General features: G+C 37.1%; 1 long non-coding RNA gene across 1 annotated transcript; it reads left to right on the forward strand.

Moving 5' to 3' along the window:
- Nucleotides 1–7: 7 nt before the first annotated feature.
- On the forward strand, nt 8–13,714 carry LOC110041561 (uncharacterized). Its single transcript, XR_016206364.1, has 3 exons — nt 8–198; nt 3,789–3,869; nt 11,908–13,714. It is a non-coding gene; the product is annotated as an uncharacterized LOC110041561 (long non-coding RNA).
- The last annotated feature ends 302 nt before the right edge of the window (nt 13,715–14,016 follow it).

Consider the following 14,016-nt stretch of genomic DNA (forward strand, 5'->3'; position numbering starts at 1 on the left):
CCTGTGTTGTATGTGTTGTTGTTTCTTCCAATGAAAATGCGTTGTGATCGTGTCCTCTGAGATTATTTTACTAGGGGACGGGACGGTGTTTGCCAGGTGAACGCTCGAAACCTATCGATTGTGACTTTTATGTTTTGTCGGATCTTTCTGCATGTTCCGAAACACATTTACAGCTGCCTTTGAAGCTTAATATTGTTGGTAAGAAGCTTTGTGAAGTGTAGTGTATTGTATAATGTCGTCTGTAGTAATGGAGTGAGTATTAATGGCTCAATTTTACGAAGCCATTTCGACATGTTTATCTGCCATCTAAGTATTGTTGATCGTGTTGCTTTCAAGCGGCACGAACTAAGCTGGCACTAGTTTGTATAGTCCACACTGTTGTGTTTTGCATTTTGCAATTAGGATCTATCGTGCTATTAAACTGCGTAGTATCATTTGCCTTCGTCACGGGCATAAAGAAACGCTGTCATGCTGTCAGAGCAAATTTTCACTCAGCTTGTTTCCCGGCAGGTTTCTTTCACAGGTCACAGGTCACGGGTCACGGGTCACAGGTCACAGGTCACAGGTCACAGGTCACAGGTCACAATCAAAAAGCACTCAATAAAACTAGCGATGTAAATTTTACCCAAGATTCCCAAGAGGTTTATCGATGTTTCCATGCAACAAACCCTAAGTAAAAATGTCTTACTGTATAATTTTAATGAAAAAAATTTCTAGGGGTGATATATGTACAAAATGGGTTGAAATGTAGCTTTAAGACATGTAGTGTCACATATATTTTATCGTCATAAGATAATTCATTATGATAGCAAATTGAACTGTTTTATTTCCATATTTTTTTTTTTTTGGAAATCTTTACAACGAGTATGTACTAAACAGAAACAAGAGGGTCCCCTATACCTACTCTGAAAACAATTTCACGCATAAGTAATTCGCCTTTTCATGCATAACAAAAAATTCGAAAACAGCTTCACATTAACAGAAAAGATCACTTTTCACGTAAAAATGCAAAGGCTAAATCATGTGTCACATAAAAATACAAATTCCATCCACGTTTCGCAAAACATACAGAACCCTTCATTTTGATGCCTCGAAATGCCATGTGCATGTGTGACACATCGTGACAGACTAGATTCTTGGTCCTCCTGGTTCACTGTCGCTGTGGTTAGTTCTCAGTTGCGTGGAATGGGCAGGTTTTACATCTAGTTTAGTGTAGTTTACGAGCTTTAATGACGCTAAAATCTCCAAAAAAAGTAGACAATTATTCCCGCAAAAGTCGTTGGTTCACAAATCACGTGTAAGTAAATGCATAATTCACAGATCAGTGTAAGCCTCTTTCGTTTTCATATTATATTGAAAGGCTACAAACAATTTATGTTTTCAACAGAAGTAAGTCTTGACTTTCTTTGGATCAATTTTTTTTTTATTTCAGTGCTACAACTGATTTCCCCTACGCGTTTTTTTTTTTTTTTTTTTTTTTTTTCGCAGAAAAGAGCTGTTATAGTTGCACTTGGGACGCACTTGAATGCATCTGTTTTATGACGTTTTGGCATATTTTTGGTGACCTGTGACCTGTGACCTGTGGAAGAAACCTGCCGCTTATTTCCACCTTGTATCACCAAATGCCACCAAATATACAACTTAGATGGATAGAAAATTCTATAGAACAAAGCAAAAGCAGTAGTTTCGAAATAAAGTGTAGGATTGCGAGGATTGAAATTGGTTACAGTTCAAGAAATTTGAGTTTAGTTCAGGATGTCAAGAAATCAAGTTTACAATTCTTGTGACAGTTTGAATTAACTTTTTAGCCCTTATTTTGTCTGATATTTCTTTTCTTCTATCAGTATTGGCAATGATTTCTACCGATTTTAAAGTAAGCAAAACTCCTGGGTACAACCATGAAAACAAACGTACAATACATTTCCCTGATTGTTCCCTGCCAAGCACAGTAATTTACGTTTAGCTAAGGGCTGGTTCACACTTTGACATAAGCATAAGCATAAACATAAACATGAGAAAAATATGTATGAAGCGGGGTTACATAAACATAAGCATAAGGATGGCCATTGCGCAGGCGCAGTTCACCTCTCAGGAATCAAAGATGGCAGATAACGAAGTCGAAATTGGATTGTTGCTATTGTTAAGCGGTAGAAATCGAAGAAGATTGCTTAACCTGTCAAAACAATGGAACTAACCTCTCTATTATCATTCGAATGTGTATCACTTTCCATTCTCTAATCCAACCTCCTTTACTACATCACTCCAAGCTAAACATTTTCTTGTTTTTGTCTTTAAAGTCTGCTGATTTTTTTGTCGTACAAACAAGGATAACTGCGGACAAATTCCGCCAACTTTTCATTCACCTGCGTTGCCATGTTTTCAGCTGATAGATTCTGACAGAGTGGGCCTGGATTTTATTTTTGTGTATTCCGCTGAAAAGAAAACTCTTTATGCTTACGCTTATGCTTATGTATACCCGGTTCACACTCAAGTATTCACAACATAAGCATAAGGCTAGCGTAAGCATAAGAAAATGGAAAAAGTTCCATTCCTTGTGCTTATGCTTATGCTTATGCTTATGCTTATGCTTATGCTTATGCTAATGCTTATGTAACCCCGGTTCACACATATTTTTCTTATGCTTATGTTTATGCTTATGCTTATGTCAAAGTGTGAACCAACCCTAAGCGTAAATTAAAATAGGTCACCATGCATGCTTGCAAAAGAGATATGATGTACCAGTCTTACACTATTTTGCCAGTTCTAGTACTATTCATTTACTTCATCACTCCACATTACATTTTGCGGTGGCTGGAAGGTACAGTTTAATTTTTTGATGACCTTTGATAGGCATACATGAAGTTTTGAGCATAAGGAAGAATGTAATAAACAACTTATGGGAAAGAATTTAAAATAATCTAAATGACGTAGAATCAAAATGTTCCTCACATTGTTGGATTTCAAAGTCATAATTTGTGTCCATGAGTAATAATTTTGTTTGCATGCTATTGAGTAAGTGTAAAATTCTGCACTCGAAGGGTTTGCAATGTAGTACTAAGGAATCACCTTAGTTGTAAGCAGGAAAGGTTAGGGTTGTTTGTCCTTCTTTTCTTCTGTTGTTGACTGGCATCCTTTAAGCTGTTTGTTATGAAGCAATGTTTTGCAGACACGTACATGTAGTGTATATAGTCATCATGTGACACTGCTTCAAGAAGTACTTGCCCAGGTTTCCATTTCTATGCGGCTAGTCCATTAATTAGTACCAGGAGGGATACATGCCAATGCCTTGTCATGTCTTCATTAGGTGGCATTGCCATTATCTCTTTGTGCCAGCTCTTGTGTCAGGAACATTACCATTCTTGTTATCTTCTGGAGAATTTTTTCTTATTTTTGGATACTTGGGTTGTTTGCTCTTTTAATGTGTAAAGAAGGGGAAAACGGTTTGTTTATCTTCTTGTATTTTTATTCTCAAGGATGTCTTTTATCACTTGGTAAATATGATGTAGTTCTCACCAGCCAAACTTTGCCACTACAGATTCAGTCTGTTCTGTTTTTGTTTCACTGTCAGTTGAAGTAGACTTTAAAAAACCTAGGTCTTGATAAGATAGTCTTACTCTTGCAGTTGTTTCTGATCGAATTTTGTTTTCTTTTAAATTTCCCTTTACCGAGGAACAACTTTTATTCTACAAGCCTGTATGTTATTTTAAAACAGTCAATCTAACTTAAAATATCATTGCATTTGTGTGATTTTGTGTTTATTAATAATGCTTTGAATTTCTATTTTGCAGTAATGGATGATCATCATGGGTTGGATGAGGGAAAACATGCACAAACTGAAGAAAGTCTTAGCAGAGAAGGGACTAGGGATGGTGAGCATCAGCCCTTACTAGTATATGTATCAGTTGCCATGTGTTGATAACTTTTTTAGAGTTGTATCTTGCCAAAATAATTTCTTTTTTTTGTTACCTGTACATAAATGGGTCTTAAGGTGGCTGAACATAGTTTTTGATACCTGTGTTTCATTCACCTCTTTCTCTAAAACCCTTGATCTCACCGTCACCAAAAATGGCAGCAGGGAAGTTAACAACACAAACTTTGGTTTTTTGATGGTTAAGCTGATGTATGTGCCATTGCCATGGCAACACAAATAAAAATAAACAGGCCTTTAAAATCGGTTTTGTTTATTTGTAGAAAATCTAGTCATTAGATTTTCTTTATAATTTGCGTGCAACAAGCTTGTAATGATTCTCACAAGTTAACACTATTTTGCTAATAATTTAACAGAGAGATCTTTAATTATCCCTTGTTGAAGGTTCACTGGAATATCTAGAATTTCCTTTATTAAAGTTCAATAATTTTCGATACTCCAGTTACTTATTTCCTAAAGTATTTTCGTGCAAAATTTCGTGAAATTCTAATGAGTGGTTTTTCGAGAAATTGGCATATTTCCGAGAGTGCAAATTTTCATTGAATCGCAATTTTTTTACTTACTACGCATGCGCTGCATTTAACTGGGTTCTTTCGGTAACAAAGGAAAAGCTAAGAATTGCTGGGTTCTTTGCATCGTTACCTTGTCTAACATATCTTTGTGATAAAAGACTTAAGTCATCAATACACTACTGCGTTCAGTTATAGAGAAAAATAGCACAGATACTGTGGGTGTTGAGTAAATAAAATGATCGCTCTATTGACGGCATGTTTGTTTTTTGCAATCCTTGTGCACGTGCTGAATTGCATCAGCAAAAACGCTCGCGAAAACTGTGTTCGGCCACCTTAATTGTAATGGCAGCACTTTCTCAAGAATTTTAGGGTTTATGTCTTTATATTATGCTTTAATATCTCGTTAGCTTATGAGTTTTTTCTTGAACACTAAATACTCCAGCAATACTAAGAAGAACATTGCAAAGCAAATGTGGTAGAGAAAGCCAACTTATAGTTTTGGCTATTACTTTTCAAAACACATCTTCTCTGAACCTGGATAAATTAGCCAGTTTCTAATTTTTAATTCCTTTTCATCCCTGCTATGAAGGCTTAAAATTTAGCACAGGGAGTGTTTAGTGGATGGAGTTTCAAAATCTTAAGTAAGAAGTGATTGTACAGTACCTGACTTTAATGCATAGCTTAATATCCTTGTGTATCCATTAAACTCGTCAACAACCCATTGTCCCCACTACAACAAAATAATTTTGTTTTTAAAATTGATATGAAATAAAATTCTCAATTTGCCGGTAGTTTGGGAGGTTGTGTGGTGTATTATAGGTTAAGGTACAGATGTATCCCCAGTTATACATGTACAAGCAATTTTTGCTGCGTGTTACACAGAAGATATTTGCATATCATATGTAGTTACTTAAGCATTTGTCACAGTGCACATATTTTTTCTATTCTTTGTTGTGACTCTTGTTTCAAACCCTAAAAGATGTGAACAAGACAAAGTAAACAACAGCACTTAAATGACAAAACTGGTAAACCATACATGTACAATTGCCCCTACTGTATTCTACATGACTGTATACTTACAGCCTGCAAAGCACTCATTTTCTTTCCTGCAATGGTTTGGGGCACAACAAACATAAATGAATTAAGAGCGGTCGAGGAGTCGAAGGGGCAGAGTAAAGAAGCCACAAAACTCTTAGAATGAGCTTGACAGCTATTCATGCAGTGTTTGACACTAACTTTCTTTCTAATTCACCCTTTGGGTAACTAGTTCTGCTTTTGTTGGTTCCCCATGTGTCTTTTTAGTTGCCTACCTAATAGACGTTTGTTGCCCATTAGCACTCATAAGAAAATTTCAACTTGCAGAAATGCTCAACTTTATTTTATAAACTTGCCTTCTTGTTTTGGTGTTGCAACAGTGATTCATTGTGTGATTAATCAGTCATAGAGCACATCCCTCGCAAGATTTTAAACATCCATGAACTGTGCCCACACATTTTGATGAGACTCCACTTTTCTGACAAATAGACCCACTGAAGCACTTTATTGGTCAAATACAATGAACCAACTGTCATGAATGAAAACATAATTCATGCCCTGAAGCACAACATCATCATTAATATTATTGTTATATATTATTGGTATTATCTTTTTTACTGGTAGTGTTGTTGTCAAAATAATGGGGTCCAGTTAAACACCAGTATGCTAGAATAAAAAATATTATCCCCAGTAAATGGAATTAAGTAACATTATCTCTGAGTGAAAGTCAAAATATTTCCCAAAATTTCTTAGCCAAGACTTCAAAGCTCCAAAATTTATGTTGCAAACTTTGACATGAGCAAGTGTGCCCAGAATAACTGCAGAGTCACCTTAAGTAATGATGAAATGGAATCAATAAAAAAGCCATGATAAGAATGGTGTTCGGCTTGACTTTTCAAAATTACAAAAAAACATAAATTGCATCCACGGCCCTCCAGATCACAGTTTTCATGCAACATACATTAAAATAGAAAAGAATTGTTAGCCAAATTAACTTTAACTAAAACTGACAGACACTTTTTAAAAATAAAGTGGTTTGCTATTAAACAGTTAAAAACCAGTCCCTTTATATTCCTTATGTGGAACCAAAAAGAATAAAGAGGGTTTGTCAAACACAACTCGATACAACACCACCACCACCACCCACATATGGTACTCTCCTGTGTAGATGTGGAAGGAAAACAACTTGTTTTCAACACTAAGAGGAATTGGAGTTTGCAAGCCCTGACAGTTGTTCAGATTGTTTTCTTTGGAGTAAATGACAATAAATTGATTAACACCAAATTAATTCAGAGAGCACTCAACAAGCAAATTGATGGCATTTTGTTGGGTTCTTCGTTAGGCCGTTGTTTTTTTTTTATCATGACAGAACTCAAAAATGATATTGTTCGTAAAATGCTTGACAGTGGCCTTATAAATGAGTAGTTTTATGGATGTAATCGTATCTGTAACAAAATTCTCAATCGTGATTGGTTCTCCACGCACCTATTTGTCACGTAATCAGCGCATGATCACGTGGGTGTCCAATTACAGGTATCCAATTTGAACTTTTTGTAATTTGATACCTATAATAATTGAATACCTATAATAATTATAGGTATCCAATTGTTGGATACCCACGTGATTTTCACGTCAATTACACGCGCTTTAATGGCTTCCTTCGCAATGTTTCCTTCAGTTTTCAACACTTATGAAAAGTGCCTTTTCGCTCAAAAAAACTTTCCCAAAAGACATTTTTAATTCCGAAATTTGTTATAGATACGATCTATTAGTAACTGGACCTCGTGTTGTACAATTCAGGGAGTAATCATGCTCGTAATTTCAAATCGGCGTCGCACTTTGCGCTCGTCCTATTTTGAAATTACTCACGCAATTACTCCCTGAATTGTTCTCCACTTGGTCCAATTGAAGGGGTGATTGCAAAACCATGCTAAGTGACGATTTGGGTGAAAAAAAAATTTTCGCGAAAGGGCTTGAATTTTTGCATGTGGTCTTCAATGTAATAGAAAAACGTGGTCCTGTATTTTTGTCGCTGGTTTTTGCTTCGTTTATATAGACGCCGCTAGGAAAACCGAGTGGTTTTTCTGCATACGCAATATCTCGAAAACGAAGCGAAGCTTAAGGTTACAGTATACCTTCGGGTCGGCAATTTTCTTCAAATTTGGATTTTTGGGTCAAAATAGAGGTCGAAGAATAATCTCTAATTTCTGAAAAAAAATTTTTGAAAAAGGCTAAATATTGGCGGAGAAATGGCGGTTTTACGTTTTCACCGGAAGTAAAAGTTTACCTCTTGATTGACAGCCCTATGGCGCGTATGCAATCAACCGAGACGATTTTCGCGGGAATTACCTATATGGATGTCACGAATTGAGTACTCAGTTGATCAGCATTGTTGTTCCGACTACCCAGCATTTTTGATATTAGGCGTGTCTCTATTAAGTTATAAGTAAACATAGACCACGTTTAAACCATGGACCGGTTCGAAAAAGCGAAAACAGCGAAGAACGAATGAAAATACATCAATGAGTGAAGAAGCGAAAGTTCGCCACGCGGATGAAGCTATAGTTATCGTATAAGGCGGGCAAATATTAGTGGTGAGAGAAAAGAAAGGTTCTGTAAAAATTTCGGAACTTGACAGCAATAACAGGGATGCTGACAGAGACTCTTCTGATGAGTCCGATATCGACGAATCGTCGGACTCATTGAGACCATTTGAAATATTATCCATGCACAGTTGCCCACACACAGTTGCTCTCCGCGCTGTCTTTTGTTTGTTTCCTTCGCTCAGCCACTCTAGCGTTCGTATCCTTTTTAGTCTTCCCCATTTTGCCAGACCAGCTTCAAGAAAAACCGAGCTACAGAAAAATTATCTCTCTGCCTTCGGTTCCTTGAGCGCATTGCGAAACACAAGAGTTTTTTAGAGATTCGCGCGTAAATTTCACCAGGCGGTTAACGGCAGTAAACTTTCCCTGCACTGATTGGCTTAGTTACCTGAGAACCCAGTTGAAGGCGTTTGTGGGCGGAGTTTGTTCGCGAAGCAGAAAATTTTTCTTAGCGCTGTTTTCTCGAATAAATTTTTTCACTTGAAGCAGACACTTTAAAGAGTTATAACTCAAAGGGAATTTGTTCAATTACTCTTAAATTTGGACAGTGGCTAGTTTAACATATAAACTACAAAAGCGTGTCTGGGAATTGTTAATTTCGAAATACTTTTTCTTCGAGAGCGATTTTTGTACGATCACTCCACATTTTTTAAATCCTATTTCGAAAATGTTCTGTAACTTTTTACTGCAATCGAATATGCCAAAACGCAGACACGTTTTTTAAGCGCTTTGGGCCCTGAAACCGAGGAAAAAATTAAATTGGCGAAAAACGAAATTCGCTTTGACTTGTAGCTTTCGAAAGGTGATTCGGGCCCTCGCATTTAGTGGTCGTGAAAAATTCGACGATTCATTTTCTTTCAAAATTGTTGGTATAGTTTGATATCCAGCTCCATAAGTTTTAATTTGATATAGGGGTTTAGGTATCTACAGCTTAAACTGCACGCGCTACATCGCTTGCGCGCGAGACACCCCTGAAGGTATACTGTAACCTTAAAGGAAAAACTACGGGACATTGTTAAACATACCTAAACAAAACTGCATGCGAAATTTGGAGCGTTTTCGACAAAGTTCACTTTTGATTAAAATACCTAGCGCCCTTTTCCCGCGGAGGTCTTCAAATAAACGAAGCCGGGCCTTTGTTATGATAAACAGAGCCGATCCTTTGTTATAATAGCCAAGCAAAGCCTTTGTTATAAGTGGAAGTCTCGCCTCAGTTTATCATAACAAAGGATCGGCCCACCGCCTCCGCAAGAACTTTGATTTCACTTAGAAAGCAGCAAAATGTCGATTTCACGCAACGTATAAGCTCAAAAATGTTGATTTTAGGTCAAAAAAAGTTAAATGTTGATTTCACGTTAACGCGTGACAGCAAGGAGGTTGATTTCTCTTAGAAACGAGCAAAATGTCAATTTCACGCAACGCATAAGCTCAATGATGTTGATTTCAAGTCTAAATAGGTTAAAATGTTGATTTGACGTTAACGCGTGACGGCAAGGAGGTTGATTTCACTTAGAAACCAGCAAAATGTCAATTTCACGCAGCGCATAAGCTCAATGATATTGATTTCAGGTCTAAATAGGTTAAAATGTTGATTTCACGTTAACGCGTGACGGCAAGGACATTGGTTTCACTTAGAAACCAGCAAAACGTCAATGTCACGCAGCGCATAAGCTCAATGATATTGATTTCAGGTCTAAATAGGTTAAAATGTTGATTTCACGTTAACGCGTGACGGCAAGGATGTTGGTTTCACTTAGAAACCAGGAAAATGTCAATTTCACGCAGCGCATAAGCTCAATCATGTTAATTTCAGGTCTAAATAGGTTAAAATGTTGATTTCACGTTAACGCGTGACGGCAAGGATGCTAGTTTCACTTAGAAAACAGCAAAATGGTAATTTCACGCAACTTGTAAGCTCAATGATGTTGATTTCACGTGAAAATGCGCTATAAATAGGGCTGACAGATTAACCCTTCTCCGCAACGTACGGGTCTCCATACATCTGCATGTCCGCTGATCCCAGAAGCTCAAAACACTACAAATCATGCCGATTTGAAATAAAATCAACGCAACCTAGATCACAGATCTATGTTACAATCGATCGCTACTTGTTGGCCATTCTTATGTTTAAACAATCTAGTTGCCAGTTCGAGAAACGTCTGCAGAACGTGATCGCAATGCATGCCGGGAAGGGTCTTTACACCTCTTGTGCGGGAAAACATGGCGGTCGACACAAGACAAATTTTATAAGTCTAAAACCAGTTCTCGCTTTCCAAACTTTGACGTTAGCAACGCTTGGCAAATGGGCTACGACTCACCAGAGGGTAGTTTTCTTGGGCAAGAACTGCTCTTGGACTTTGCTGCCTGGCTCGATCTGACTTTGAACGGCGATAACACGATTACGGTATATCAGCTGCCTTCGAAGTTTCAGAACACATTTTGATTCTTTAAAACGTGCTGATGACTTACGGGTTTATCGAGACTTTATGATGCCTCTCAACCACCAGGCAGGCATACAAGGTACTTTAAAACAATGCTTAAGATATTAGTTGACAGAGCTCTAATGCGGCACATCTCTTTTTTGTTCGATGAATTTCGTTTGACGCTCGATCGATTCACGTGTTGTGCTCACGTCACAATAACCGACGTAAACAATCTGTTCCCAGATTTCCGCTCTATATATGTTGTGAGATTTGATTTTGACCTCATACACTATAAACAGTCTGCCTGTTTGCTGTTCAACAAATAAACTCCTAAAGACATGGCTAGGAAAAGCCAAGTATTTTTGCATACGTTGTAACTCGAAAACGAAGCAAAAACCAGCGACAAAAATACAGGGCCGCGTTTTTCTATTACATTGAAGACCACATGCAAAAATTCAAGCCCTTTCGCGAAAATTTTTTTTTTCACCCAAATCGTCACTTAGCATGGTTTTGCACTCACCCCTTCAATTATTATTACTTATTTTGATGATATGCTGTCGATGGACAAATCAAATAAATCCGACATGTTTTACAGTCAACAAATTTGAAGATGGCATGGTCCATTTCCTGGACATTTCTCTGAAAAGAACATCCATTGACATTAATAGGAAGCACACAAACACTGGACAGTATGTCTTGTTTTCTAGGCATAAACATTGATTAAAACGTTCATATTAGGGAATGGCTTTCCTAAATCTGTGGCTCTGTGGTTCAGAACCTACAATCGTGGACAGAAGTCCTTGAGACACTTATATAATTTAACGAATTGTATGTGTTTTACTACTGAAGTTTGAAAAAAGCACTGCTTTCCTTTTAGAGACGCATTACTGTTCCCCCTCCCCACCCCATACAATGTTTAAAATCAGAAGAAATTACAGGTAATAGTTTTCAACATTGTATGGGGGTGGGGGGACGAGGTTAGGCAGGTGAAGTTGTATTCACATCTGGCATGTGTGCAAAAGTGCCAAAAGTGCCAAAAGTACAAATTTGTCCCAATACTTTTGTCCTTGATTGTAGAACATCTTATCCCAATAACAACAAGACTATGAGTTTTAAGGATTTTAAATTCTAATGTGGGGTTTGGGACTGGCACTAGTTTTGCTAGCCTAATGATATAAATTGCTCTTAACCAGAAAACCAGGCTCTGTTAAAAACTGATTTCAGCTTCATTATGTAGTGTGGTGCTTTGGGCCCAAAACATCAGCCTGAAAACGGTCCCTGTAAGTTGACAAGCCCTTGAGTAGCCAGGAAGTTTCAAGAAATGGGCCCCTTCACAGAAAGTGTCAGTTTTCCACAATATTGTGGTGTCTATTAATGAAGTAAATCCCTCTCCATATTTTTAATAGCCTGGCCAAACCATACCTGGAGGCATTAGATGATATGATGGATGAGGAGGAAGGGGAGTTAAAAGAAGATGATGATGAAGAAAAAGAACAAGACAAGAGGATCAAGAAGAACAAGAGGAAGGGCAAGAAGAACATGACAATGATGATGAAGACCTCTACAGAAAGTTAATAGAGGATGAGTTTAGTGATAGTGATGTAGAATAATCAGTATTTATTTTGTAGATGTTTTAAATTTTTGTCAGTATTTCTTTCACAGATGTATTAATAATTAATAATTAAGTGAATAGAGGATGATTCTGAAATTGTTTTGATTGTTCTACATTTACAACAGCTTATTCAAATTAACCCAAACTCAAAGGCTGAAGAAAATATGTCATTACTTTTTTTTTTTTACTAAATGAACCACAAATCACTGTGTTGTCTGTGAATAGTTTTGTTGGGTCTAGATTTAAGGGACAAAATAGTGACGGAACATTTCATCTTTGTTATAAACACCCATTCACAGTCGTGCATGACTAACTGTGGCCACCTTCCTCGGTTTTCTGGTTAAGAGCCCAAAGACCGATTTGTGTGCGCGCTCGCGCGCGTTGCTAAGGAGGTGAAATTTCACTTCCAGTTACTTACGTCAGCCTGAGCGAAGAAAATAAAAACAACTCAATGCCTTGCAAATTCGCTTACATTTTAGATGATTTTTTTTCTCTGTGTTTCACAAATGCAAGATAAAAAATACGAGCAAAGACAAATAAGAGAAAAACAGAAAAACAGAGCAAACGAAAGAGAAAAACTAATTCCGTGCCACAATGTTTGATCGTACTGAAGTGCGCTGTTAGTGCGCTGTTAGTGAAGTGCGCACGTGCTGATAGGGTAACTTCCAATAAATAGCGGGCGCACGTCCGGTTTTTTTAAATGGTAAAGGAAACGCGGTTTTTCATTAAATCTAGCCTTTTTCGACGAGTTTCACTTAAAGCCAACTTTGGAAACATAGCTATGGATTCCCTTTTCGAAATTATACTTTTTTCTGAAAATTACGAATTTTTCAATATTTTGAAATTCCCCAAAATCTGACCTTGTAGAAATGAAACAAAATCTATGCATAGCGTAATGAGGATTAAATTTAAAACATTAAATCAATGAAAAAAATCCCGATAAAGTAATTTTCCAGGGAGCCTTTGCATTTTTTCAGTATTAGTCACATGACCAAGGGCGTGGCCTGATGACGTCATCATTGGTGTTACTGATCATGAAAAGTTAAAACACATGAAATAACTCTGAACTAACTAAAAATGATGAGGTTATATGAGAATAAATTTTCTTCAGCAACGGCTCGAAAAGATCAGCTAATGGGCCCTTAAAGTAAGTTAATCAAAATGCATGAACAAGGTACGGTGACCACTGTAAATGCAATGATAAGTATTATATTAGTATGTCCAAAGGGCATTTACCTGTCAAAAATAGAATTTCCCAACCTATTCTAACTTTGATTATTTTGCCTTTGTAACAATACGAATCTCGAAATTATAGTGGTTTTACAACACAGGCTAAAAACAGGCCGTAAAATATAACTTTCGAAACTGTTTGGATAAAGCAACGGTTTGTATCATCCGTGAGCTCATGTGCCCATAATTTTGTCTAGCATTGCAGATAATTCAAGCCAATTAATTTAAGGTCAAAAGTCATTGTTTTCATTCGCCCGTGTATAGAAAGATCTATAGGATTCCAGTTGATAGTGGTATTGGTAATTATACCTGCTCATGAAAACACTAGTTGTATAAATTTCAGTCTAGCGATAAATAAAAAAAGATTTGTAGTCTTCTTTGTCGTAACTGAATTATGTTATTGAACTAGCACGAGGTCCGTGTTGGTAAAACATTGGACGAGTTCTTCACCTTGCAATGTTATGACGAGATCCATAGACTTGTGAAGAAAGAAATACCCATATCAGTATCCGACGTAAGTTTCATTCCATGTTCAATGCTAAATTCCTGAGGGATGTGCCTACAAACGAGGACTAACAATAGAGCTATAAATCAATGAGCATAATTAATCCCTCTATGATTCTCCGACCGAAACAAGTGATTTATTGTTGAAGTATCACTGAACTCCTAATTT

Source organism: Orbicella faveolata, unplaced genomic scaffold (assembly GCF_042242905.1).
Source record: "Orbicella faveolata isolate gen_17 unplaced genomic scaffold, um_ofav_v1 contig_14, whole genome shotgun sequence".
Classification (NCBI taxonomy): Eukaryota; Metazoa; Cnidaria; class Anthozoa; order Scleractinia; family Merulinidae; genus Orbicella; species Orbicella faveolata.